Below are 25,555 nucleotides of genomic sequence, written 5' to 3' on the forward strand. Positions count from 1 at the left end.
GTAGAGAGCTGTAGTCTAAAACTAATGTATTTCAGAAAGCCAGCATCCTGTTCTTCAACAGAATTGCACTCACTCTGTTGATGTCTTCCAGATTTCACATCATAACTTTAAAATAAATATAGATGTCTTTCCAAGTACCTTCTTTCCAGAGGTGAAGCCTAGTTGAAATACTTTTGCTCCCGGTCACCAAACTACAAAGCAAGATCTGCTCTTTCTGTTTTGCTCAGTCTTCTGATGGCTGTTACTCCTTCATCATCACACAGATGGGAATGTATTGTCACACATTTTTCACAGCAGTCCACATCTCTTACCATGACAAAAGATGAGAAAAAATACTATGAATACAGCTTTCACCATGTAAATTGCTCTTGGCAACAAAATTAACTTTCACCAAGGAAACATCTGAAATAATCGACATTTTATAAAATCATAGAACAGTTTAAGTTAGAAAGGATCTTAAAGACCATCCAGTTCCACCCCCCCCCCACATCTTTCACCTGACCACGTTGCACAAAGCCCCATCCAATCTGGCCTTGGACACTTCCAGGGATGGGGCTTCTGCAGCTTCTCTTGGCAACCTGTTCCAGTGCCTCGCCACCCTTGTAGTAAAGAATTTCTTGCTAATATCTAATCTAAATCTACCCTCTTTTAGTCTAAATCCATTTCCCCTTGTCCTACCACTCCACGTTAAAAATTCTCTCCCCATCTTTCTTGTAGACCTCCATTAAAAGACTTGCTAGAATTGTGTGTCTAACATTTAACTTATCGATGAACTAATAAAAGTCACAACAATTCAAAGAGAATGAAACATTATAAGTCATCCAGATATGCTGCTATTTATTTAATTTTTTGTAATTACAAAACATAACTTAAACCCTATACATTTCATTCTATAGGTGACTTTTGCAAGAACTTGATGCTATTACCACACAAACATGAAGCAAAAGAAGCCCAGTCCAGCTATCCCGCTGACTTTGAAGTTTTCCAGCCTTGACCTATTACTACCTGTACTCACAAATGTTCTGTATTTACCTCCTGCTTTATCAGAAGCCCTCTTATGATTCTCTTCATCCCTCCACTAGTGATTTCATTCCATTGGCAAGAGGCACCTAGACCTTTCCCATTAAGACCTCTCCCGTCACCTGAATTACACTTTGCTCCAGAATAGAAATGATGCAGAAACCTTATAAGTAAAAAAATGATATCAAGTGCTCTTCAGAACGTATTAGTTTTGTTACCTTCAAGCTGCACAAACTCTTCAAAAATATCTGTTCACTTATGCATTTCTACTGAACAATATTATTTCAGTGTTTTATTTTGAGACACCTACAGGTGTTTAAAGAAAGATTATTTCAGTTTGTCAGCAACAGTTCATACACATTTCTTCTTAAACAAACACAAGATTCTAGTTTTTCTAAACCTGCGTAAGAGCAGCAACTTCAGTTGTTTGCAGGGCTCTAAATTAGAGGAATAGATTTGGGCCCCAAATATTTCAAATCCATAGCATAAAGTATTTTACTCTGCACTCATTTCAGACTGCTAAATAATTATTTCAGGACATTCCTGCCATGGTAAATAACAAAGTCCTTCCACCTTGACAAGTCAACGTGGGATAACTTAAACCCCAGGAGGAAAACATTGCTTTTTTTATGCCCCATATTCCTTGATGCTTGCTTTCATTCTGTGAAAAATAAACATTTCAGGCACTCAGAAATGTTGGATTATCACTTCGGGGAGAAACAAAGAACGTATTTCTTATCATTTTATCCATAAAGCATAGAACAAGCCCAGTCTTTTGGGAACGCATGTCAGATTCTTGCTATGTTTTTTTTTTTTTTTTTTTTCTGATGTACAATGATGTTTTAATATATGCAGCAGCATTATGCCACTCAAGTGCAAAAAGGAAAAATTATAACTTTGCTACATGAGGTCATTTGATCTAGGAAAAACATTTAGTGATGTTATAAAAAGTGTTTTAGTGATGTTATAAAAATTTCTCTTGTGAGAATTACTGTTTTTTTTTTTTCTCATTCTGCTGCAATCTCTTATTTTCCATGATAGATTTTAGAAGCCTATTTTATAAACTTTCAAAAATTGCATCAACCAGGTAAAACTACTTCTGAAAATTAATTAAGTTCTTCTTCCTATTTGACCGCTTTTCTAAAAATGTAGTGATAATTAACAGAAGACACTGTAATCTTCTCGTTTAGATGAGGAAAAATACTTATGATACATCAATCTTGTGAGAAAGTCTTCCATCTATTTCAAAAACAGCATACTCACAATGAAAATTGTAATTGCAGACATGACAAATTAAACTACTTTCAAGAAAATAAATCAGAACAACGCTGGATTACATAAAATAAAAATAAACTGCCTGTAAACTGCCTTCAAACATCCAAGAGTTTGTCGATTTGTATAGCATTTTTAGTTCTTCCTCGAAAAGACCCTTAGACCGCCTGTCACATCACCACTAAAAGTTTCTGCTCACCAGTCTTTACGGCACAAGTTTTCAGCTGCATCTTTCGTTTCACGGACTCGGTCTGTGCTTACCCCCACTGCGTGTTTCAGCAGTCCCCCGGGTTGAACCTAGCCATCAATGAAAGCCTTCTGAACGCAGCTCTCAATGAAAGCCCTGGCAGCAGCAGGATATTGACCGTGCTTGAGCAAAGTGATGTAGGTCAGCGAGGCAAACTAGCATTAACTAGGAACCAAAGCCACGAATCATGACAAATTCAATATAGCCCGCTTAGCTACAACTTAACACACACAACCCCTCTCCCTTCCTTTCCCTCCCTCCCTCCCCAGTTCCCCGATTGCAACCAGTTCAGCCGCCCAGCGCCTGGCGAACTTACTGCAGTGCGATGCGGAAGGAAGGATGCGAAAGAGCCCGGGATGCGAAAGAGCCCGGCGCCCTGGGCAGCCGGCAGAACCGGCCATCCAGCCGAGCGAGAGACCGCCCCCGCCGGCTGCCGCAGCCCAGAGCTGCCCGGCCCCGCGGGGCCGCCGCCGCCGCCCTCCCCTCCGCCCACTCCCCGCGGCGCAGCGCGGATGCCGCCAGCCTTCCTCCGCCCGGGGCCACGAAGCCACCGCCGGGCAGCGCGGTTTTAAGCGGCCGGGAGGCAGGGAAATCTCCCACCCCTTTCTGGCAGGGAGGGCGGGGGAGGGGACAGGCGACACGCACACAACGCACACACACAAAAACACACGCACATACACACACACACAAAAACACACGCACGCAGCCCCTCCCGCACCCGCGCAGCTGCGGTACCTGTTGGCCGGCGCTCCCGCATCCCCCGGTGACCCCCCGCATTTCCTGGTGATGCTTCCCTGCATTCCCCAGTGATCCCCCGCACCCCCCGGTGATGCTCCCCCACATCCCCACACCCCCCTCCCAGCACTTACCCAAAGTTTCCCCGCTTCCCCCGCCAGCGGCCCTCCGCGCTCGCTCCGCGGCAGCGGGGCTGGCAGAGCAGCCGCGCAGCCGCGGGGACGCCGAGGGCTGGTGCGCGGCTCTCCCCGCTGCGCACCTGCGCGCCGCCCGCCCTCGCCTACCTGAGGCCCGGGGGCGATCTCCCGCAGGTGCGCGGTACTGAGCTGCCCGGGGCCGGAGGGGCGCAGGAGAGCCGGGGGAGGATGCTCCCCACCCCGCTGCAGACGCTGTCCCCCCAGTAAGGCCGGCCCGGTGCCCAGCTCCTCGTCCCGGAGCCTCCAGAGCCGCCGTTTGGCCGTCCCCGATGCAAGAATGTCGCGGCACCGAAATGCAGCCCCGTTCTCCCCTGCCGCGCTGTCCTCCCGAGGGGTGGGTCTCCAGCACGTGTTTGGGAATCCCCCCCCCTCTAGGTAGCAACACCAGAGCTAGGGCCCGTAGGAATTTGCAGATTTGCTTGGAGAAGAAAAAAGAGGAAGCAGCGTAGCGATAGCATAAAAATTCACGCCTTTCTGCCACTGCCTCCCACTTAGCAGGACACAAAACAAGGGATCAGATGAAACTTTCACTGACAGCCTCCCAGCGTGTTCAATGGCAACTTGTCTTGACTAAAATAAATCCCTCTGAAACACAGGTGAATTTCTAAGCAGAGCAAACGGTGCCAAACTTCCATCTTCACGAAGTCCTGGGTTCTGCTCTTAGATTAGCCTCAGGACATCAGCTGGGATCGTGATGATTTGGTTAATTATAATGACAATGAATTCCTATCTAAATTCACTTTGTTCCTATATAATACTATAAATACTTCAGCCTTGATGAGTGTTTCAGACAATTTAGATGCAATGTAGCATACTGCTAATAGTTGTGTATAATAAGAAGACCATAAAAGTATAAAAATGCAGTTTTGTTTGTTTGTTTGTTTTTGTTTGTTTGTTTTGGCCAGGAATTTTTGTTTATTTTCTAAATGCATCCATTCTTCCTTTCTGAAATCTGTACATAAATGGTTTAATTTTTACATAACAAGCAAGTGCTAGAAATTTTTGGAATCTCCTTTATTTTAATAACCATGTAAAACATCACCAGCTCAATTTGACTTATAAAGATTTTTGTTTCCTTAAAGGATTCCTCACTTCACCTAGCTTGATTAAGTGGCTTCCTCAGACTACATGGTACTTATTTTTGTAACTCCACTTCTACACAGCACAGCAAAAGGCATTTAACTGTTTTGAAATAGCAGGTTTCTAAAACTCATTAGCACTCCAGCTTTGTGTTTAACAAAAGAGTTTGAAAATTCAGATAAGCTTCAGGTGTGCAAGTGAAATTTACAGTTACTTTGTATAATACAATAGATACATATGCTATACCATACACTAAGTGGTATTAATGCATTCACAACTAAAATTATGATGTGATATAATTTTGATTAACCTTTATATACCCACAATCTAAATATTAAAATATTTATTTACCTCTCCTCATATGCACACAAAAGCAGAATAAAAATTTATCTGTAACTTTGGTGAAATGTATTCTAGGAAGGGTATTATTACACACATTAGCCTTTATATCTCAGATCCAGTAGTTAACCTTACAAATATCTTTCCAAACAGCAGTTTATCAGTAGCACATGACAAATGCTTGACTATAGTCTCCAACATTTAATATATTGCTATCCATTTAAACAACAGAGTTCAGAAAACTCTTTTACTCCCAGGGAAGGAATTCAATCCCAGTATATTTAAGCCTTGGGTTACTAAATATAGATCAAAACACTGAAGTGCAGTGACTAGTTACTTAATTGTGATAAATCATTTCAGTACTACACAAAAATTTTATAGGCCCTACAATAAATTGATTGATGTAGTGGTTCAGGGAAGGGAGCCTGGTTTTGAAAGATGATACTGACTTAAAAATTGGTTTCAAGCACTCTCCATAACATAAGGTCATATTAGAAGCAAAATTAGTAGATAAATTACATTTCACAATTATTACAATTTTATTGTTGTTATTCTTATTGTTTTAATATTGAGCATAGCTTTTGTATACTCACTTAACCTGGAGCTTTACTGTTATCTTTGGCCATGTGTTGGGGCAGTGTACAACTCCTGTTCTTATTGAAATAGAAAATGTCCACCAAGTTTACATGTAGCATGGAATGTTAATTCCATTGATACTTGTAGCTTTAAAACACTGAAGTTAAATTTGAGGTCTTCTGTTGAAATAGGAAAAATAACCACTTTTTTAAATATTTAATCTGTATTTTAAAAGCAGTAATACCCATACAGGCCAAAGCCAACTCAAAACAACAGAGCTGTGAAAGAGCAACATGAAAGATGTCACACCAAAGGCACACTAACATTTGTTTTTTTTGCTTGCATTGAAAAATACTTGGAAGTTTGGTTTCAATGTGGCTAGCCTTAGAAACAGGATTGTATTATATGCAGTTCAGAGTATATGTCAGAGATGGGGGATAAATGGAATACATCTGATGGCTAAGAGTGTCCTCAGCCTAGAGCTTAATGACAATGTTTGGGAGTAGCACATTCAGGTCAGCAGCTTTATTCTGGTTTCTGTGCAAAGATGTGTCCTGCTCTAGAAGCAGTGTATCACACAAACTGTGTATACCCCTGTCCTCTCACAGAATGGCTGGAGTTGGAAAGAGCCTCTGGAGACCATCTAGTCCAACCTCCGTGCACAGCCAGGATCACCTAGAGCACATTGCACAAGATCTCATCCAGGTGGGTTTTGAATATCTCCAGAGAAGGAGACTCTACAGCCTCTCTGGGCAACCTGTGCCACTGCTCTGTCACCCTCACAGTGAAGAAGTGTTTTCTCATATCCAGTTGGAACTAGTGTTTCAGTTTGTGCTTGTTGCCTCTCTCTCCTTCTTTATTCAAGCACCTACCATAAACAGATTAAAATATACAGAAAGTTTGTTGCTTAACAGCTCATTCCCTTACAGCAGAGCAAATAACAGATGTATAGAATCCACAGCCAGAATTAAAAAATAAAAAATAAAAAAATATGGTCTATCCTTAGACCTGTGTTTGGATATTTAAATAAATGATTTTTGTTGCTAAGCATGACTTTAGATTGCTCATTTAATATACCTTTATTATGAACTGTGACCCCTAAGCTTTTTTACCATTTTTGAAACAATAAAAAGGACCAAGCCCAAATCTTAACAGCAAAAACAATTCTCAGTCTCCAATATTTGTTACTTGCTATTGAGAAGTTGCAACAATATCAATCATCTGCAGTTTTTGGTACTTTTGGAAAAAACAGAATTCAGTCTTCCAAATCTGACTTCAGTGGGCAACCTGATCTAGTAGGTGTCATCCCTGCCCATAGCAGAGGCGTTGGAACTAGATCCTTAAGGTCTCTTCCAACTCAAGCCATTCTATGATTCTACGACTCTAAAAAGTCACAGGTGTAAACTATCAAAAACTAATCTATGTGAATTCAGCTAACTTATATTCAGATATAAGTTAGAAAATCTGCTTTAGAATATACAGTTATCAGAAGCAGGTATATTTCCCCCCAAATAATAATAATAATAATAATAATAAATAATCTTACACAATTCTTACAACATGAAGGTTTTTGTGAAGGAAATATAAAATAATGATTAAGCATCTTTCACCCAGTAAATTCTGTACTTTTTCCATTTTCATCAGGAAATGTAAGTGCAGTATATTGCTCCCTCCCAGAAATACCAAATTCACAGCTAATTTAGTCATACAGATTCAAAGAAGAATTCAATCATTTTTGTCAGAATAAGTTCTTGCACACACCATGCTTACATCATGTAACATTAATTGTTGTGATGATAAGGATAAAACATAGAATAGTATGTACAATATCCTTGATACATTTTTGCTGAGTGGCATAGCTATTTGTATGGCTCAAATGGGGAAAAAAATATCTTGTGAAATACCCAGAGGCATTTACATGTCTGCTACCACTTACATTACTGATATTCAAAATGTATGTATATAAATCTATGGTAGCTAAAAAAATATGCAACAGAGAAAATATCTGAATTTGAGATAATCAAGGACTGTTGGCAAACCACAGGAAATTACATCAATCAGCTGAACTATTGTTCATGGCTTATTATCCAGTATACCACATATTCCATCCAAATCTTCAGCTATTTGTTCATTTATGCAAGTAAGATATAATACTGAAAGTATTTAAATTTGCCTCTGTTGGCTTGTCACTGATATACAGGTACATTTGCTTGATTCCCTAATTGTTACTCATCACTCAGTCTCATTTATGCCTCTGGGAGAATGTTGGGATGAGCCCTCTTGGAACACATTTTGAGACACATGAAGGAAGATATGCTGAGTGGGAGTTTACCAAGGGTAAATGTAGCCTTATCAATCTGACTGTCCTCTACAATAAACTGATGGAATATATGGACAAGAGCAGAACAGTGAACTTGACCATATTAAATATATCTTGACTTTTGCACATTGTGACATTACAGACTGTGTAGGTGGAAACTAGAGGGGTGAATAACTTGCTAGATGGTCAAGCTCAGAGAGTACTGTTTAATTGATTGCACTCTATCTGGATGCTGGTAGCAACTAGAATTGGCCGGGGATCTATCCTGACACCTGTCCTTACACATTTATCAGTAACCAGGAGGACACAAAGAAGTGCACGTTCCTTAGGTCTGTGAGACCCACAAACCAGGAGGACTAATTGACATGCTCAAGGGCAGGACTGTCATCCAGAGGGACCTACACATGCTGGATGAATGGGCTGGCGGGAACCTTATGAAATTTGAGAAGAACAAATGCAAAGTCCTGCACAAGGGAAGAAAAAACTCTGCAGTGATGGGGTCATGATGGGCACTCCTAGGGCAACTCCTCCAGGCAATTCCTGGGGAGCTGCTCTGTTGAAAAAGCCCTGGGGGTTTTAGCAGACAGCAATCTAAGTATCAGTCTGCAGTGAGCCCTGGCAGCAAAGCTGACCAATTCATTCCTGGTCTGTATGGACAGGAGCACAGAGGCTGAAAGGAAATGATTATCCCCCTCTACATTTGATAGGTCACACTTTCAATACTGTATCCTTGGATAATTCTGTCTGAAAATACCCTGAAGAGGTGTAGTCTGGGAGCAGTACAAGGAGATCTAGTAAGTATCAGATACGAGGTTAGATCAAATTGGCTTTGTTCAGTCATCTTTTGAAAGACTCCAAAGACAACACAACTTCTGTGGGCTGCCAGTGCTGGACAGTCCTTGTGTTGAAGAAATTTCTTCTTACATGCAGTCTGAACATCTCATTTAAATTTAGACCCATTGCCTCTTGCCTTCCCACCATACATAACTATGAAGAGCCTGTCTCTGCCTTCTTGACAGCCTCCTTGCAGCTACTGTTAGGTCTCTCCAAAGCTTTCATTTTCCAGGCTGGACAATGGGTTATAGTACTTTTCAGTGAATTTAAATATTTATTTTTTTCTTTTCATCTTACTGATCTTTACCTTCAATCTACATAACCAGTTTTCTCACCTGTTGCCCCTATTAACGGTTGGACCAGATGATCTTAGAAATCTTTTCTAACCTTTATGATTCTCTGATTCTATTCCAAAGGTGGATCCTCAGTCTAGAGCCATCATATCTCAATGGCAAGAGTTTCAGAGAGATCAGCAGGCAATGGGCTTACAAGCTCATAAATCTACATGAAAGGTCCCATTCATCTCAAGTGGATGAAGAAATGAGCCCTTAGTCATAGTAAATGAGAAATGTTTGCTCAGTCTGAGAAGAGGCCACATGGTTACAGATTATCTAAGAAGCAGATGTCTGATAACTCATTCATTCTTAAACACTGTAATAAAAAAGACTATTAAGCTCTATACAAATTCTTAAATATTTAGGTAGGCAGGAGGTAAGGGGCGAAGTGTATTTACTGTATGCTTCTTGAAGTAGCATTAAAGCAGTGACATGCATGATTTTTTTCACTACACTTCATTATATATATACGTGTATGCAGGATATCAAAAAGAAGCATAAGACTTCTTTTTGTCATTAGTAAGTCATTAAAAATTAATATCTCATAGGCGGCTTTATATATTAAAAGATGGTTTTGATACATTAATTACCATCTGTATGTTTTCTGAACTGTCTCAACCGTGGGAAAAGATATTACATGTCCTTAAACATTTGTTGAATCTGAATACATATTTAGGAATTACTATTTAACATTCAGAAACCAATATAATTTGTCTTAGAAATAACTTTTTTTTTTAAATTTTACTCAAAGCAATCCAAGTGTAATATATTTTCTAGTAGATGGTAATCATTCCAAAATCCTGATGGCCTAAATTATTAAATTTATATGCTATTAGTTCACTGTATGCACTTTGCACAAAGATCATTCCTATTAGTAAAATACAAAATGAAAGACGTTTTGATGGGTTCTTTGTTTTGTTTTCTTTCTTCCTCTGTTTTCCAAATTTTCTATAATTTTTGATTTCCTTAGTTTATTTATGTTTAACATCATACCTGCATATTTACTTCTCACAGGTAGATCAAAGAAAGGCAGCAGTATGTTACCGTGTCTCAAAATATAAATACACAGCAGATATTGGAAAGAATCACCTCCCTTTTCTATTTATGGTGAGATGAGCAAATCATAAGAGAATCGAGAACATCTACTTTTTTCTTGATTTGTGACTTGACAGAGGTAGTATAGTATAAAATATATACTATACAAAGTTAGCGTAGAACTTTTACAGATTATTATTAAACATATAATAGTACAAAGTTTTATGACTGAGAGCAAAGGTGCAGGACTTACAAAGATGAGGGAGAAGGACAATAGTTGACTGAAGAGCTAAGGCATCAAAAATGGAGAGAGCAACAAAGGAAGAATTCATAGGGTGAATTTAATTCACGGATTTCAATGCAAATAGAAATAATTTATGTAAATGATAACATTTTCCAGGTTCTTGGAGCAAAAGGTAAAGAACAGAGAGAAAAATAAATATATAGAGAACTAACAGTATTGCAAATGTCCTTAGCTTCAAAAAACACCCTATAAGAAGCAAGCATTGGAAAGAGAACAAAAATAGTAAGAAATTATTTAAAAGTATAGCTAAAATTTAAAACCATACACACTTTAGTTCCTTGTATTTGGGTACAATTTATCATAAAACATAATCAAAGTAACTGTAAGAATTCAAAAACTGAATTTCCTAACTAATTAGACCTATTTTACTTGCATTTTCATTAATGTGATCAGGAGACAAAATTTTTGGAGAAAGAATACAGACGAGGTGATATACCATGTTGGTAAGCCAGACATGTATTACATGTAGTACATGTATTACATTATAAGCAACAAAACCAGCTCCGAGACTGCAGAGTTTGGGTACTACTACACTGCATATTCAAAAGATATGTATATTTTTACATCAGAAGGTAAAGGCAAGATGGAGTGTTGAGATTTGTGAAAGGATATTGAAAGTAAGTAGTAGAAAAGAAGAAAGAACTAGTTACATTTCATTACTTTAGATAAAAGTTTTCTGGGGGACAGATGGAATGAAGACCAGAAACATGTTTCCAATGTCAACAACAATTATATATGAAATCAATATCTGTTGGTGTAACCAGACAAATATATATATTTGTTGGTGTTTGAGACATTCTATCACCCACATTTTCACTAGCTGGTCTGCAGTTCTTGGACAAACGTTTTGGTAACTCTATTCCCATGTTCTTTCCCCCTGGTTTTAGGTATCCATGGACCCATATAGAAACATTAGAGCACAGAAATTATTAAAAACTAATAATTAACTCTCTCTCACACACACAGACAGTGTGTTTTATTCCCATTCTGTAAAGTAAATCCTTGAAGTAAACTCCCAAAGTGACTTTATACTTTGTTCTCTGGTACACCTGTTATTCACTTCTTGGAACAGAAAGTCAAAGAAGTTTACAAGAGAAAGCTTACAGAAAAGATGACATCAACAATTTTAATTCTCAAGAAAAAAAAGTAAAGAAGAGATTTTTTTTCCCTTATGTTATTATTAATGAGGAGGTCACCAGTAGCCTTCAAAAAGAAACTTTCAGTGGTTTTAAGGCAATTAGAAAAAGAAAATAAATCAGTAGTGGTAAATAGTGGCTTGGTAGCACCTGCTCTATTTTGTAGTCCATAAATCTCAAATTCTTCTACAGTTACTGGTCAAATTTATGAAAATATATATTTTTTCTCCTTCTGAAGTTATGTTTTACTGATAGATCAGGGATGTATCTATTTAAATCACTTGAAAAACATTTTATAATAATGTAAAAAAATATATATTTTGCTATAAATAAATTAGATCTGTAAAGAAACACTATTTTCTTTGATTCACATTGTAATGCCTTCTAGGCCTACCGTTACCTTTTTTAGAAATATTTATATGTAATAAACACGTCAGTGTTATATTGCAGATATTTTAAATAACTCCTGTTTTACATATGTTGTTTATTTTTTAAGTTAACATGTTTTTCTTTTTCTTTATCATTTCCTACCTCATATCATTAAAATGCTCACATTTGTTATGTTTTTATGTGATGTTCTACATGCAGTTGAAAGTACGTAATAAAAAACATTTTCCACTGACTTATCTGGAAATAGATTCACATACAGATTCCAGAGGTAAATTTAGCATTTTATCATCCAGTATTTCATTTTACAAAACATGCTATTTAATAACTAGGTTCTGTTCTATTTGTAATGTCACAGCTACCAAGATGGTTTATTCTAGATCTACACAATGAGGTGAATAAAGTTTTTCATTTCTGAGAGCAGCAGGGTCCTGTAAGTAAAGCGTTCAGTGGCATGCTTAGATTCTTGTATATTCCAGTTTTGCTGGTGACCCATTACTTGACTTTGACATCTAGAATCTATGCACATAAAACTAGCACTGTGATTTAAGACTGCAATTTTTAAAATCCTCTTACCACCATTTAATCAGATTTTTCCCTCAGTTAATTAAAATTCTACTTTTAAAGATGCACAAAAAATTCCCCTTTTTAAAATGTGTGTGTATATATATATATATATATATATAATTTATTATTATTTAACAGATCAATGTTGCACTCATACCTAGGCCTCCAGTGGGACATTTTCTTTCATTTCCCCTTTGGGGCACTCTAAATATAGTAACCATGTTTCACTCATTCCCAGTACAAACATAGAATCAAGGTCTATACAAACCACAGGGGAATTGATTATATTTACTTAGAAGTATAGGCAGAGGGTAAGCAGGTCATGTTTCAAAAACTTTGCAGAGTCTCAGAATAGTTGAAGTTGGAAAGGACCACAGAAGTCCACAGGTCATCTGGTCCAACCCTCCTGGCTCAAGCAGGTTCAGCTAGAATAGCTTGCCCAGCGTTGCCCAGCAGTTAACATATGATATGGGTGACCCAGTTCAGACCTCTTGTTCTTCAGGAATACAAACCTGTAACTCTTACCTTACAGGAAGATAATTAAACATCCTCACTAACTGGATGGAGACTGACAGAAAAAAAATTAATTGGACTAAAATCAGAAGAACAGTACTGTAGCTGTATTCCTTCAGAAGGGCCAAGAACTCATTTATATTTTTTGTTTCTCCTATGATCCAGAATGCTTTTCTATCTAGAAGGTCTATAAAGCCATACTTTGAATAGTCATTTTGATACAATCAAATTTCTGTTCTTTAAACTCAAATGAAAGTGACAAAGACAAATCCCATCAAGACCAGACTCAGCATTAAAATTCTGGCGTAGGGGGAGGTGGAGGTTTGAACCTCTTCAGAAAAGCATTGAAACAAGTTCTAATTTTTATATTGTCACTTTCTCATTCCCTTGACAAGTATTAAAAAGAAATGGTGATGCTTTTGCAAATGATGTGAATACTTGTTGGATGTGCTCTGAAAAATCTATTAGAGAAAGCTGTTGAAAGCAGTACAGTATGAATCTGCTTTTGGATCTAGTTCAACTTTTGCCTGAACTACCATAGTGACACAAATATGAAGACTAATGAAATTTTAGATATGTGGATATGTGCAATTCTAGGTTTCTAAGCAGTTTTGAATAACAAGAGACACTGAATTTTTCGTTAGGCAGCAGGAAACACTTGATTGCCTACACTGTCAAATCTATCTTTTGTACGATTTTTCAGAGCATGCCCTCTGAAAAAACATATTTTATATACAACATATCCTAATATATGTTTTACTTATCTAGAGTGAAATTACCTGGACCCAGGAAAATCTCTGCTGCCAATTCTCACACAGTACTTAGCACAGTGGAATTTCAGTCTGTGTTTGTTCTCTAATATAAACGGATTCCATGTGACTGTGTGCATCCATCAAATTTATACAATCTCCCTCCTTAGAGCTGTGTGGCAAAGGAAATGCTTGCTTGTAAAATCAGGTAACCAAACAGTAAATACAATACTTAAATTTGCTGCTTCCTGAATGCAAATCTTAATTACACTTTTTAGGCTAATTGTTGTAAACTTGATTTTAAGCACGTATATTGCCAACTGATGTAATATTTCTTCTGTTTCCTGTAATTACTTTAGCAGTTTTATTATATTTTAGCTTTAATATCTCTGCAATGCTGACAATTATCTTCTTCACTATATAACAAGCATTTCAACTTTTGGTAATTTTGGTGATTCCTTATTTTCATGACTAGCTTCTCTGTCTTGAATGGAATCAATGCTGTCTGTCTGTTAATATGAATAAACATGCACAGCCCATCTCAGAACACAAAACACTTCTGATGCTGAAAATTTTTCTCATTTCTGCCAGAGATATATATTCAGGCTTATTATGTGGAACCTAACTCCATGATATTAAAAATTTGCATATGTATGAACAGTCATCCATCTGCATTCAGTTATTCTTGGTGCAGTGTTTTAAAAGTTGTGAGTAGAAATTTCAGACCTTAACTAGCATTTTTACTCTTTATTGATCGGTTCTTGATCCTTCCGTAAGAGGCTTTGCCTGACACAAATACTGATGAAAATAGGCTTGATACAGGAAAAAAGGGAGATACGGCTTACACCCTAATTGACAATTCCAAATAGTACTGCAGCCAGCAGAGCTGCTATGATGTAAGTAAAGTAGCTCTGAAGGTCTTTTCCAAATCCTCACCTGAATCACCTTCAGAAAATGTAAAATCATTTTGAAATTGCCAAAGTCCAACTTCCTTGCTTCTGTTTGTTGTTTTTTTTTGTTGTTTGTTTGTTTGGTTTGGTTGTTGTTTGTTGTTGTTTTTTTTTTCCTGTTCTGTGGTCTTAAAGGTAGAATACAATTTGTTCTTAAAGCCGAGCATAAACTCAGATCTTATTAAAATAGTACTGTATTTTCAAAAGTGTTTTCAGTTTGCTTTTATCAGCATTTTATCAGAATTATTTTGCAGAATATTTCATGAAAAATTCATTAGTTGCACTAAGAGATGTATACTAAGAGCACCTAAACAGCAACAACAAAACAACAAACAACAACAACAAAGCAACAACTAGACAGCATCTTGATTAATTAATCCCCTTTTGATTTACTAGAAATACTGAACCTAAATAATTGAAGTATTGTTAGAAAAAAACATTCATGCTCCCTTTCACAATTTTCCCTGATGACACTGCAGTAGATGTTGGTTTTTATTTGTATATTCTTCTCTGTTAGTTTCCCTTTTCAGAATTCACGTATTTCAGACCTAATGTAATGAATTTTGTCTACAAAAAAGGCAACATTGGGCGTAATACACTTGGACACTTTACACTATCCTTCCTGTTCTACCTACTAGGAGTCAGTGGCAGAGACGGAAAGGATCAGCCAGGTTCCTCATCAAGGAAGAATAAATCCTATGAGGAGTGCATAATGCAGAGGAAAAAAAAAGGTGGTGGGGGGGGGGCAGGAAGGAAAATAAGAGGAAGAACAAGTGCAAAAAGAACATTTGTGGATGTGCAATAATGGTTTATGCAATAATGGTTTACTGGTTGTACCTGGTTACATTGGTATGTTATGCAAGGTGAGCACAGAAAGGGTGATCTGGAGCCTAAGGAATTTAAATGCTGTATGTTATGGTCAGGAAATGTTCAGTTATCAGGAAATTGTTTCATATTGTTTTGTAGTCTTAACATTCAAATACAATGTAGAATGCAGCAGTGACACAAGTAGCAACTATAGAAAGAACTGTACGCAAGTACAGAGAAATAAATGAAGTAGGACGTTTGGGAAGACCGAGAAATGAGCTCTGATTGTCTTGAAATATTATCATTAAATATATATGCATGTGAATATTTAACAGCCTTTTTTTTTCTCTGACACTTCTGGAAGAACACTACTTTTGTATAGCAGAAAGTAGTTCAGTGTTGTAGTAATTGCCAAGAATTAATGAACTAACTGTAGCTGGAAGTCTTCAATAAAATAAATAACAAGCTGAGAAATGTGTATAAAGCTCTTCAAAAGTCAACATATGATCTAATAACATTTATGACTGAGGAGGGGTTTGATTTAGCTCGTCTTTACCCAGGTTTAGGTTTTCTTTAAAAAAAATGAGGTTTGTGTGTTCCTACTCCCTATCTTTCAATAATGTTTGAGTGTGTTCCTACTCCCTATCTTTCAATAATGTTTGAACACAGTGGTCAATTTTAACTAAATTTGACATATGGTTAAAAGTCACAGAAGTGATATGGTTAACCATATGGTTTAACCATAAACATATGGTTTAACCATATCACAGAAGTGATATGGTTAAAAGTCTCTCAGCTGACCTACATCATCACTGTGGGAGGCAGGGCAAATCTGGGTAATTTCCATACAAAAATGAGGACTAAGATTCAGTGAAAAGTCTATTTGAGACTAGAAGTACTACTGCATGAAGCAATTGGAAAATAGAAGGCAGAGGATAAAAGCATTTGTAAAGCTGATGCTGCATAAACCTCACATCCTTATAAGCACTCAGTAAGGTGTTGAAGAGTTGCAGTGCTGCCCTTCCATACACTCAGAGATCTCCACAGGTTTTTCAAAATGCTGTTAAGAAGTGTGGCACAGCTGGCCATGGAATGACATATTTCCATTTTAAATAGAAATGTTGTAGCAAAACAATTTTAGTATGCAAAGACAACCATTAATTGCTCAAAGCTACTTCTTAAATAACAGAGCTACTTTGCCAGCCTGAGGGACCAATCAATTCCTACAATAGTCAAATTAGCAAATTTATCAAAGGAGAAAGTATGCAAGTGCAACGTCTCCCCTTCTTAAAGAAAAAGTGGTTCAAAATAAACAGTGCTGAGAAGCTGTGAACTATAAAATGAGTCAAAATCACTTTCCACCCGGAAAAGAGACAAATACTGAATCTGTATCCTAATTAAGCATATGAATAAGAAATGACTGATATTAATTTCTAAGAAGAACAACTTTGAAAAATACTTTCTTACCAAAAAGCATTAAGAATTAAGAATTAAAGCTATGGAAGTAGTAGTAGTAAATGATGCTGCAGTTAGAAGCATTCAATTTTTTTTCCCCAGTTGAACTGACATAATAGATTAAACATTCAAAAAAAGTTTCATGATTCACAAAAGAACTACATCATTAGTACCGAATGTAAAATCACTTGCTAGGAAGCATCATTTTGTTTTGCAGATGCCATCATCCTATATTACTTTTTAATGGCACAATGAACTGTCAATTGAGATTAAGTTCTTTGAAAGGGTCTTTTCATTGAATTAAGCTTCTTAATAAAAGTAATTACTTTTCTAATTTCCCACTGGGCTATTACAATATAATCTTGTATCAACTGGAAAAAACTAGAAAGTCGATCACCTCAGTTCTTATTTGGAATGGGCCTATAACATCAGAACCAAAGCTATTGCCTTGGCAAAGTAATATGTTAGCTGAATATGTTGTAGGGAGGAAAAAAAGTAAAAATAAAAATAAAAATAAAAAGAGTAGAACCAAATACTTATTAATTATAATGTGGAAAGAAAATAATTTCATTATTTAATTATAACTAGGTTCCTCTTAAATTGATATATTTTTCAAAACAAATACAAAGAAGGAAAGGTACATGTATTTTAATAACCCAGCTAAGAGAAAAACATGAAAGCAAATTTAATGTTCTTACTGAAATATTGAGATTTTAATTCACATGAGAAAAACAAAAACAAAGACAAAAAAAAAAAAAAAGAAATTTGGAGTTTCAGAAAGAGATAATGTCTGGACATAGAGTTCCTTTAATTTATAGCAGATGAAATAGCTCTAGTTTTAATGTGCAAATCTGATGCCGTGTATTGATAACTGAAAGATCAGTTTTTAAGTGGAACTAGCGAAGGCGGGCAGCACAGCCAACCCAGTTGGGCATAGATGCCCGGTCCCTGTTGACCACATGCTGCATGAAAAATGAAATGTAGGTGCATTGCAAAAGAAATGAAAGCACTCAGGTGAACATACTTCTATCTGTATGGTGCCTGGCTCACATATAGTACAAGTCACTATAGGTTTATGAAATTCTGGTGAGACTACTGAGACATCTGGGAAATAGTACTCAGATAACTAAAACTTGACCTTCTGAAAGTGTACATCTCCATATAAAACTGAGGAGGCGGTCTCTAAGTTCTTCCTCTCTTTCTCTTTGCAAAAGCAGAAACACTAAAAATGACAAGGTACCACACACATAATTAACTTTCCACCTAGACGCATTGACTATCTTTCCATCAGATTATAGGAAAATTTCCTTCCAGAGAATCATTACAGCCAGCTGAAGAAACTACTCAAAAATACAGTTAGAAGGTTTTTGCGCATGTACTTTTCTTTTTCCATTTTGTTTTATAAGAGGCTGCCATTAATGATTATATTTTGACCTAATCCTTTTCTTATAATTAGAAACTTTATTTCAGCATAACTTACAAGCAATCAGTAGATTTTTTTACATTAAACCAATCTTCACATAGAATTGAGGACAGAGAAAAAATGAGGTGCAGTGACATAAAGTAAGAGCCCCCACCTTCCCTGGATGGTGTAGCTCAAAATTATATAAAATGCTTTCTTTAGTTGCTCTGGTTTTTATTAGGTTTTAGCTGTGAGCACCATGGAATAATACTAAGCATAGTACATAGGTTTAACTAGAGACTACTAATGCAAAATTTTGCAATGGACTGACTGCTAGGCTGCTCAGAATTCAAGCAATTCAATTGCTGTGGTGAAGTGAACATAAAATAACATGTATTTTATATTAGGTGATTACACCACAGGACGCTCCATAATCAGTTTCATTGCTGCCTCATTATCTTAATAGCTATACTGAAATAACTTGTGTCTTGCAAAATGAATCCTCAGTCTCAAATAAATAAATAAATAAATAAATAGAAATCTAGCTTTATTACTCATGAAGTAACAATAAAAAAAATGTAACTATGGAAAATAATATCAACCTTAATTAAAATGTAATTTCAAATATTGATTTTAAATGTGCATGTCTATAGCAAAATTGCCTGCTATGCCAAATGATTCATACCCCAGAAGTGTTCCACACAGTATGAACAGAAGAATGTATCTGCAAGATACAGATACAAGGTTTCCTTACCTCAGTAACACTTAGTCTAGTCTTAAGACACACTCCTTCCATTACTAGTAGTTAACCTCCTGTTACCTGTCAATCAATATACCTTTCCCTATTTCTAGTTTGTTTCTAAACAGTGTGATTCCTATTGAATGACTCATCTTGTATTTGTATGCATATCTTGCGTGGGTTTCACTGTGCTCTGTATACTTCCACAAGACCTCAAAAGAGAGCAAACATTTTGTACTTTATGTACTTACAAAATATATGTACAAAGGCATCCAATTAAACTGTTGTAGTCTGTGATGTTACATTACTTAAAGGTACTAAGATAATTGCACACTGTTCAAGAAGTACCCTCAGTTCACATTTTTATGAATTATATAGCAATATTCCCCCAAGAGTCCAAGCCAATGTTCTCTATTTTTTTAAAGCATACTGTTCATCCAAAAAAAGAAAAAAAAAAAAAAAGTAAAAAACATAGACAATTGCATACCAAGTTGAAGTGAAAGCTTACACAATAATACTGGAGTTATTCAGATAAAATTATGGCCATATAGAGTTAATGCTAGAAGAGTTAATTTTTGGAAGAAGAAATCATGAACAAAAGCAGAACTAAAACTTATCAATAAATTTTATAAGATACCTGTCTCCAGACAGACATGCTCTTCTTTAAAGTATTAAAAGTGAACACTCATCATCAGCCTAATGGATCAGAATTCAGTGGAAAAGGTCTAATTCTTTTTAATGTTGTTTTATCTCAAACTATTGCATATTTATAGTAAATTCTGGATCTGGGTCTGAAATTGGAAGAAAAATTGTCCCCATCCACTGCCACAATACAAGTGTCTGCTTTGGGATGGGACATATGTCTAGGCTGTAGCAACAAAACACTTACTGTCTATAAGGGTTGCGTGTTTTTTGGAATAAAAAAACAATGGGCATGCAAATTTCACCATCTCAGTCTGCAAGCTGAATTTCTCTGTTTTCTGCCAATAAGCACTTATTTAAAAATATGCTTAAAATAGTTGAAAGTAAGAGAATTCTTCCTTTCTAAAAATAAAAGATAAAAACCACAATAACAAATAAATAAAAAAAAAAACACCAAAGACCCCACAAGAATATTTGATTTGCATTTTCTTATTATATTCAGAGCATACTTAATTAAAATGGAGCATGCAGCCCACAAATTTGTGTAATTACTTCTTTTGCAAATCTGTAACAGTTCCTTTCAAAACAATGGAGTTGTTCTGTCTTAGTGGTATAACTAATATTGTGAAACTCCTAGTTCAGAACCTGTATTAGTTTCAAAATACAGCAATATATTTGCCTGTCCAACTTCCACTTACAATATGCTTTATGCAGACACCTGTAACTCTCGTTGCTGAGAGATCTCAGTAGGTCCCTGAAGTTTAGGTGACTTGGAGACTTAGTATGTCATATTCACATTTTTCTTACAGGCAGGCAGAGTTTGGTCTGACTACAAAGCACCTAGTGAGGCCAACTACTTTTAGGACAGATGGTTCTTTGATTCTTTGATCCTTGTAGGATCATCTGTGACTGCCTCTCTGGTACCCTATTCTGAACCTGAAGAGCAGAAGGAATATGCAGTGTCACGGTCAAGTGTTGAGATGAATTTGAATTTTACATGGCATGGTCTGAGCCATAAGACCATGAGAAATACCCCCTTTTGTGTCTCAGAGATGCCACAAATAATTTTCTTGAAGATAAGTATCTTGTGTAAGCCACATAACCCTGTCAGGAGCTAAGCACAGTTGCATATATAGCAACAACTGCATGCATTTTCCTGGAGCACCAGAGAGAGAGAGAGACAGAAAGAAAGACAGAAAGACAGACAGAAAGACTGAAAGAAATGGATTACCATAACATATAAACCAGATTACTAGTAAGAAACTGTATGTTGCAGACAGTTATCAATTCTGCTATTTTATCAAGTGTTTGCTTTACCAATGTGTTCTGATTTAACATGTCTACTTGAACAAGAGCACTTGGCAGTGAGAAAAATTCTTCCAGGGGCTACTGTTTATTCCACACATGCTTATCACCCATGGCTCTGCATATCTTCATTTCATTTATAGCTGTGGAACATCAGGTTATATCATGAGCAGAACAGAACATTTGAATTACCTGACAGATTTGAGCCAGACAGGGCATGGTTTCAAAGACTGTCCTTGCTTCTGGATTCAGTTTCATTTAATCTGCAAGTTAAAACATTTGAACTTTAGACTGCTATACTACATGCATTTACATATGAAATATAATGCTAAAAAAAGTTACATCAATTGTGCCCTTGTTAAAGAAATCAGCTTCTCCTGTCAATAATGTAGTTCTGTTTCAAGGTGTTTTCATCACTGAATCATCACTTGCATTTTAATCAGCAAGTCATTTTGTGTTGTTTTTTATTAATAGTCTGCATTTTGGAGCTGCAGAGGGGTGAGGAGAAAACTGATCAAAAAATAAATAAATTACAATTAGTCTTGCACTGTAGTAACCAAGACTGGTGGAGTTAATGCTCTAGAATGTTTATAAACTGGGCAACTGTGAAGTTACAGTACACTAAACTAAGTATACGTGAAAACAATATACGGCAGAAAAGCTTCTCTAATCCTAACTTTCCTTATCCCGCATGTACCCTGATATTCCTGCGAAACAGTCTTTGCACATAAGACATTAAAAAAAAAAAAAAAGTAGAAATGTTATTCTTTTTCATTTAGTGTTAATCCTAATCATCTAGAATAGCAATCCAAACCCATAATGTACATGCACTGAATGGCACACAATTTATGCCATTCTACCACTAACACTTTGCAGTTTACACAGCTGAAAATGGCTTTGTCTGCATCTTGGATAACAAGCTACCTCAGATCAGCAGTTTACCATTCACACTTTAATCAAAACAATACACTGACCATTCACATGGGCATTAGATAAGCCTTTTGCTAGAAGCTGACTCAATCTCCCCATTCATTCAAAGGTTCCTAGAAAATTCTTTTTAACAAAATGTGCACATTTTTGCTATTCAGTATGATATAGTTTATTCTATGAAGGTGAACTTGCTACAAGAGTGCAAACTTGTTTACGTTATTAATTGAAAAAAAAAAAAAAACAAACAGGAAAAAAGCACAGAAAGAGCACAGTGAAGTTATATTTCTAAGTTATATTTCTATAATGTTAAATATATCTTACTGATGTTATTAAAACATATCCCCTAATGAGTTACATACAATTTATTCATTTTTACTTAATAGTTTTCTGGTCATCAGCAGATTTCAAATGTACCCAGCTGAACTAAAGATTAGGAATATAAATTGAAACGTCTTCTTTAAAGAGAAAAGTATTCTTGTTGTGATATAATATATCACCACATAATAATAATATATCATAACATAATATATCACACTTCTATAATAATGGTCAATAACTACAACATTTTATTTATTACCAATAAGTATTTAACAGATTTATTTACTGAATTACAATGTTTAACAAACTCAGTTGAGTGGGAAATTATTGAACGTCCATACACAAAAATAATAAAAAAACACTAGATGCTATTTGTATAAACACTGACATTATAATAGTACAATCCAGAGCAGCTCTAGGATTACATTATTGATCTGTACATAAGTAATATATCCTGGCAATAAGAAGGAAAAGGACAAACATAAAAATCTTATATTTTAACCAAATGTATTAATGTATTATGTGAAATTCAGATATTATTATTATTTTTTTTAATAGCAGATTATTTTATGTTTTTCATAGCAATAAAAAAAGAGCAAATTACACATAGCATGATAGCATGGCAGGGTATAACTGTAGCCCTACAGGTAAACATTTGACAATGGATACTGAAATAGCCTATGATAAATAACAGTTTTGCAGGGAAAAAAAGCAAACAAACATACCGTATTTAATGAAAAGAGACAAAACTGTTGTTTTATGTAGTATAATACAGTGATTTATTTTTTTCCCTTGACCTACAGTTCAGTATTTTGAACAAAGAGGAATCTTTGCTTCGTGGACATAAGAGACTGCAATGTGCCTGGACATAAGCTACAGTATATATAAATTATATACGACTTTGTTGATGTTGTTAGTTGCAGTTATTTTTGAAAATATGTTATTGAAAATGGGATTAGTCAAAACTGAAACAGTATCATTTATAACAGCATTTAGCCCCATCTGTAAATTGACAGGATGAATCAGTGGAAAGATAATACCTCAAACATGCACATGAAATGTCTTCTTCCAGGACACTTTTAATAGCAAAGTTGCATTAATATATTTTAGACCAAGAAAAGAAAATCAAAAGTTGGATTCCAGAAGGGATGGACTGAGCCTCAAGACAATAATTATTTTAGGACACCATGCCAAAGAACATCTGAGGTGTAAAAAGTACTACTTCAAGTAGATTACAACTGAAAACAGTACTCAAATGAGCTATGCTATTAGTGTACAAATTCAGCCTCTTCACTGACTTAAACATGTATTCAACACTGTCACAGATGCATCTACTGTGATTTAGCACCGTGTTGAAATTCCATATGGTGAAGTAGGTGGCAGGATAAATTTCTTCAGCAGAAACATGCATGATGAGAAAGGGACTTATTTTTAAATTAAGCTTTGCAAAATGGCTTTAAGCTTTCTGCTGTATTGTTTAGAATAGATTTTCTTATATCTGTTTTCACACAGGCATACAGGACATTTTCTTCCTTTGAAATAAATGAAAAGAACATACTTAATAAATTGGTGACAAATTTGAAAATAGAAAATTTCTCAACACTTAGTGTAAGTGGATTCTGACAGAAGCATTTAAGGTGGAATACTATCTTTGTCACTTAAGCAAAGCTATCTCCTATGGAAATTAGGTTTCAAAAAATTTGTAGGATTTTATCTGTAGAGAATAAATGAGCCTTACAATAATGAAAGAGCACTGTCTGTCCAAGCTTTACCCTTTTAATCCTTTCATTTATTCTTTACCACTCTCACCCTTCCCCTCTCATACCCCACGTTTACATTCTTCACCTAGGAATCCACCCCACTTTGTTTCAACTGGAAGAACAGCCATGCCAAACTTAACCAGAGTCTGATTGAATGTCTATATATACATAACACAACCAACTCATGACTGAAAAAAAAATACACATATACATAATTGACAACCACCTCATTTCTGGTTTAAGCCAATTAATAATATTTCATGTGCATAAAGCAGCAGGGGCTACATTCAGCTCCTCAGTCTTTTCAATCTTGATTCGTAGTTCCTGTAGAAATCTCTCCTAGGTGAGATTTAAGGACAGACCTTCTGGATATTGAAAGCCTTCTGGGACTGTAGCTTTCCTTCAAAAGGAAAACAAAACTGGCAGTAAAAAAATAAGTAATGAACACTTAAAATATAGACTCATTTGTAAATAGGCTTTTTGATGATGCTATTTGATTTCCATTTGGACAAGAAACACCAAAAGGAGGATAAACACCAGAATGCTGGCAAATAATACCAGTATGGAGGTTCATACATATTGTGCTCCAGAAGCTTCATTTTTTATGGCTCCAAATTAATACAACTGTGACAGCTGCTATTCAGAAAACAAAAATTCACAATATCTTTGACAAAAATAACATACATATTAATACTTGTTGCAATAGATTTGCTATCATTTTTAATTTCAAATAACTATACAGCTCTGATGAAAGACTGTTTTGGAGATTTCCCCAAAAGAGAAGTCCAATGATTTTTGAGGCAATCAAAGGAAACAGTTCCAGAAATATCAGATGATGGCCTTTGTATGACACTTTTCTAGACTGTGAACATCAGAGTCAAAAAATGGTGGAAAAAAAATGGACATTGTTTTCCTCAAGCATAGAGACCGAACAATTTTTTACACTAGTCTCTACACTAGCTTGCTAATAACTGGGATGGCCAATTCATTAATTCATTCAAAATAACAATACTAATAAAAAGAAGAAAATTAATTAAATCTGTATTAGCATTCACTTCAAGATTCGAAAAGCCTATTCTTAAATCTTGCCTTCACTGGTCACAAATAATTTCAGAGAGGTGTTGATGGATTTTTATTTTTTTTTTTATTTGCATTACTATAATTAAAAACTTTCCTGGAAAAAGACTACATAAATGAGAATCAGAAACTAATTATGATAGACTTGTTAAGTGAGATTTCATTGACATGCTAACTGTAACCAAATTTTGATGGGAGGCTTACCACTAAAGATTTGATTTCCCTCGCTTTTCTTGCTGATGTTACCATAACGATGAAAAATTTTAAAATATACATGGTAAATATATCACCAGAGAAATTTTCAAACTGTCCTTTAAGATCAATATTTAGATCCTGGAGAAAGATAAGAAAAATAGCAAAATCCAAATCCCTATAGGTTCCTTGAATATTTTACTACCATGAGGTAAGGTAAAACCTACATGTTTGTATTTACCTTGTGGTAGCCTTCATGACTTTGTTCTCTACAGTGTTCTAATGAAGAAAACTGTATATGTTATAATCATTTCTGAGAGGAGAATATTTTT

The 25,555-nt window shown here is 35.8% G+C and overlaps 1 protein-coding gene across 19 annotated transcripts in view; it reads right to left on the reverse strand.

Moving 5' to 3' along the window:
• Positions 1-21,212, reverse strand: part of DGKB (diacylglycerol kinase beta) — a 375,368-nt gene extending 354,156 nt beyond the window's left edge. For 2 of the 19 annotated variants that reach the window (XM_068674055.1, XM_068674060.1), the window contains exons 1-2: positions 2,856-3,114; positions 139-306 (exon numbers count right to left, since the gene is read on the reverse strand). The gene's annotated coding sequence lies outside the window, so the exon portion shown is untranslated. Of the gene's footprint in view, positions 1-138; positions 307-2,553; positions 2,737-2,855; positions 3,120-3,408; positions 3,534-3,558; positions 3,805-21,138 lie in introns of those variants that run through there. The other 17 variants (XM_068674069.1, XM_068674054.1, XM_068674073.1 and 14 more) reach the window with 14 other exon arrangements.
• Between the last annotated feature and the right edge of the window lie 4,343 nt (positions 21,213-25,555).

The sequence above is a fragment of the Anas acuta genome, chromosome 2, assembly GCF_963932015.1.
Source record: "Anas acuta chromosome 2, bAnaAcu1.1, whole genome shotgun sequence".
In the NCBI taxonomy this organism is placed as follows: Eukaryota; Metazoa; Chordata; class Aves; order Anseriformes; family Anatidae; genus Anas; species Anas acuta.